The 3976-nt window shown below is 53.6% G+C and overlaps 1 long non-coding RNA gene across 1 annotated transcript in view; it reads left to right on the forward strand.

Moving 5' to 3' along the window:
• The first annotated feature begins 248 nt into the window (after window positions 1-248).
• LOC112619531 overlaps window positions 249-3976 on the forward strand; it is a 5249-nt gene continuing 1521 nt past the window's right edge. Inside the window, exons 1-3 of the long non-coding RNA XR_003118244.1 lie at window positions 249-397; window positions 959-1255; window positions 2529-3704. This is a non-coding gene — a long non-coding RNA (uncharacterized LOC112619531). The remainder of the gene's footprint in view (window positions 398-958; window positions 1256-2528; window positions 3705-3976) is intronic.

Genomic DNA, 3976 nt, shown 5'->3' on the forward strand with positions numbered 1-3976 from the left:
AGGCTCAGCGCTGCCAGGCGGCGGCTCCGCGATATCAGGCAAATTCCGCCTTCCCCACAGCTGGGGCTGACAGCAGGAAGCCCCAGGGAGGCTCCGGACAAAGGCAGAAAAATGGGCCACGTTTATTCATTCACTGACCAGCCCGGGCCTGGCTGGCCCAGGGGCCCTGTCTCCATGGCTACGGGCAGCCTTCAGTGCTCCTGGTTGGCTCCTCTGTGACCACAGCCCCTCCACGGCCACACACCCCAACACACAGAGACACAGCATCATGAAGGCAGAGGCTGCCTCGGGACGGCTCTACCCCGGGGAGTGTGGGGCCATCTAAGCCAAACAGAATTGAAGGCTTGGACACAACCCAGGGTGTGAGTTGAGCTCTGAATGTCAAGACCAGTCCTGGGTGAGTGAGGCAAAGGCAACAGGTTCAAATCCACACACCAGCTAAGCACCTACTGTGTGCAGCGCAGGAGTGTGTCTGTCAAGCCAACTCGGTTTGTTCTCACTCGTCCAGTTCGAAAATAGAGGCTGGGGAGCCCAGTGAGGGAGGCACACCCTTTGCCTTGGGAAGGTATCAGGCAGGAACTGTCATTGGCATTGAGTCTTGAAGGATGCATAGGAGTTTGCCAAGCAGGGAGGCAAAGGGCATTCCAGGCAGAAGGATCAGCTTGAGCACAGGCCCCGAGGCCTGCGATTAATGTATAGAGTGATTAGAGTAACTGAAAGGCTCTTTGAACTGGAGTGGAGGGAAGAGGATGCAGTTGAAAATGAGGCAGTTGTGGGGGCGGGACAACCGTGCAGTGTGACTCAGAGAACCGGGGCCGTCTGCTCCCGTCACTGTCCTGCTAGAGAAGGCCCCCAGTAATTCCATGAGTTGTGAATTTCAGGGAGGACAGAGGTTAACGTATAGCTAATACTTTGCCGTTTGCAGAGGCCTTTCATATATTCACATGATCTTATTTAGACCTATGGCCACCCAGCTGGGAGGGAGCTGACAGATGAGGAAACTGAGGCCCAGAGTGGTGCCGGAGGTCACCAAGCCAGGAAGTGGCCCGTGGGGACTGGAATGCAGGGCCCTGAACCTGACAGTACTCTCTGGGAAGGGGCTGGAGCCCTGAAGGATGAACAAAATGATCATGATGATCTTTGTCCCTTGCTGGAAAGTTCTAGAACTGCTACAAAGGAGCAGCCACGCGTGTCCTCCCTCCCAGACCCCTCCAAGCTGCTTCTAGAGGGACTGGAGATCCCCCAGCAGAAACAGGTCTAAATCCCGGGCAACTTAGAATCTGGGATATGGTGAATGGCTCAGAGGCTGGGAGCAGGCACAAGAGTGGCTCTCAATGTCTGATGGCCCAGACCACACTTCCTGTCTTTCATGGGCCCACTCTGCTTCTTTGGCCCTGGGTCTCCCAGACAGAGCCGATGGGCTGGGCCTGCAAGGGTGACCTTGGGACCCAAAGGCTGGTGGGAGGGGGATGCCATCAGACACTGCTATGACATAATGTCATTTAGTCTTCACAACAACCTGTTTTGCAGGTGAGGAAACTGAAGCTCTGAGAGCAGTAGCTCCCCTGAGCCGCACAGCTGGAGAGCGCTGAGCCAACGGCAGAGCTGGGGCTTTTTGAAGGCGCACAGAGGAAAGGTTTGCTCTCCTTGCCGAGTTTCCTCATGCTCATTTCCACCCCCAGCCCTCAGGTGTGTCTGACCTCTGCCCACTGAAAGGCGCCTTCCCTCACTCTGCTGCTGGGCTCGGTTGTCTGCCGTCTTTCTACTGTCTCTGACTTCTGCCAACTTGACCTTGGCTTCTGGTTCCTTCTGCCTTTCAGAGCTTGACATTGTTGATCTTCATCCTGAAGTGTCGCCTGGGTCTCCTTCACCTGGTTATGCTACCCATAAAATAAAATAAAGGAAGAAAAAGGAAAAAAAAAAAAAGATAATAAACAAAACCAAGAAAAAGGAAGAAGTGGGCTGTGGGATTAGCACCAAAGCCTCCTGGGTGCAGACCTGCCCTTTGGCCTCTTCTCAGGGTGCTTTTGGCTTTGGGTAAAGAAGAAATGATAATAATGATACCTAAAAGCCATTTAGGACAGAAATGGCCAACATAGCATAGCAGGAGCGCCCTCCAATCTGGCACCTGAGGCAGGCATAACTAATCGATCACAGCACTCTCTCTGGCTCAGCTTGGCCTTGGCTTCAGCATTGTTCTCAACACAGGGATCAGGCAGCCACCACCAGGCAGAGTTGACACCCAAGATAACCTGCACTTGTCACCTTGCCTATGAGTCTGTGCTCTCCATTCGAGCTTCACTTTTGCCCCATTTGTCCAGGCAGGTGTAATTATCTTCATTTTACAGGTGAAGAGACTGAAGCCCAGAGTGATATTTTCTGCAACACACAGTTACTTCATGACAGAGCTAAGGATGAGAACTGAGGCCTCTCTCTCTGTCCCTGCTCAGGACAGGTTTAAAAGGCCCCATGCAATCAAGGTGGTAGCATTTGAATAGATGTATTCTTCCTCCTTTTTTGTTTTCCAGTCCCATTTTCCACTGCTTTGGTCAGGGAGTGAGTCCTCTGATGTCATCCGAGGATATGAGGCATCGCTAAATCTGGCCATCCCCTGAAGCACCCAGCCTCACCGACTTCCTGAAGCGTGGATGAACGCTGCTGCCACAAATGTGCTGTGACAGCCACTGACAAGGAGAGCGAGTGATGTTTGTGCCACCCTGCTGAGCACGAGGGAGCTGCTTGGGGAAGCCAGGGGCTGGGGCATCTCAATAGCACTGAGGGCAGCCTCGGGGGGATTCACAGCACACCCACCCCCAGATCACTGCTGATTCTGGGGGATAGATGACAAAGCTTTCTGACCTTGCACTTCCCTTTGGCTGCCAAACTGAATGAAGCCTGCTTCTTAGACCCAAGCCCCTGCTGAGTGTCTCACTCTCTCTTCTGGCCATCCCTGTCCCCAAACCCAGAACCCTCCTCTGCACCTCCACACGCAGTGGGTGCCAACTGTCTCCCACCTACCTGCCTGGGTCTCCGCCCCTCAGCTGCTCACAAGTGGCTGTGTTCTTCCACTCACCTGCTGGGACACCCACTGGCTCATCAGCCCCCATCCTCTCCACACCCGGTCTCACCTGCCAGGCTTGCCTTCTTCCCCGTCACCTGCAGGAAGGTCCTTTCCCAGACACACCTGCCCTACTCCGACTGGTTGGCATGGTGAGGCCCTCACTCCCTTCTCTCCAGGGTCGCATGTGTTCTCCTGGCACAAATTCACCCAGACATTTCTTGATCTAGCTCTGTCCCAGAAAGTGTTACCTTTGCAATGGCAAATACCTGTATTAACTGCCATGCAAGTGACACATACTTATCATATGCTCGCCTGTTCCAGGCACCGATGGCTGTCTTTTTTATTTTGTGACAGGTTCCAGTGAGTGGGTCTGACTTATAATTGTACAGACTTAGCTCACATTCTCCTTCCTCCACCTTGACAATCGTGCTAATGACAAAGTTGTCATTTACTGAGCACTTGCCATGTACCAATCACTGTGCCAGGAGATTGTGCATGGACTCACAAAATCTTTGCAATATTCTGGAAGGAGAGGCAAGTATGTTCCTCTATTTTGTAGATGAGAAAACTGGGCTCAGAAAATGAAGCCATTTTGCCCCAGGTGACCCAACCAGCAAGTGGCAGAGCTATGTTTAAAAGTCAGGTTTGGCCGGGCGCGGTGGCTCAAGCCTGTAATCCCAGCACTTTGGGAGGCCGAGACGGGCGGATCAGGAGGTCAGGAGATCGAGACCATCCTGGCTAACACGGTGAAACCCCGTCTCTACTAAAAATACAAAAACTTAGCCGGGCGTGGCGGCGGGCGCCTGTAGTCCCAGCTACTGGGGAGGCTGAGGCAGGAGAATGGCGTGAACCCGGGAGGCGGAGCTTGTAGTGAGCTGAGATCCGGCCACTGCACTCCAGCCTGGGTGACAGAGC

This window comes from Theropithecus gelada, chromosome 2, assembly GCF_003255815.1.
Source record: "Theropithecus gelada isolate Dixy chromosome 2, Tgel_1.0, whole genome shotgun sequence".
Lineage (NCBI taxonomy): Eukaryota > Metazoa > Chordata > Mammalia > Primates > Cercopithecidae > Theropithecus > Theropithecus gelada.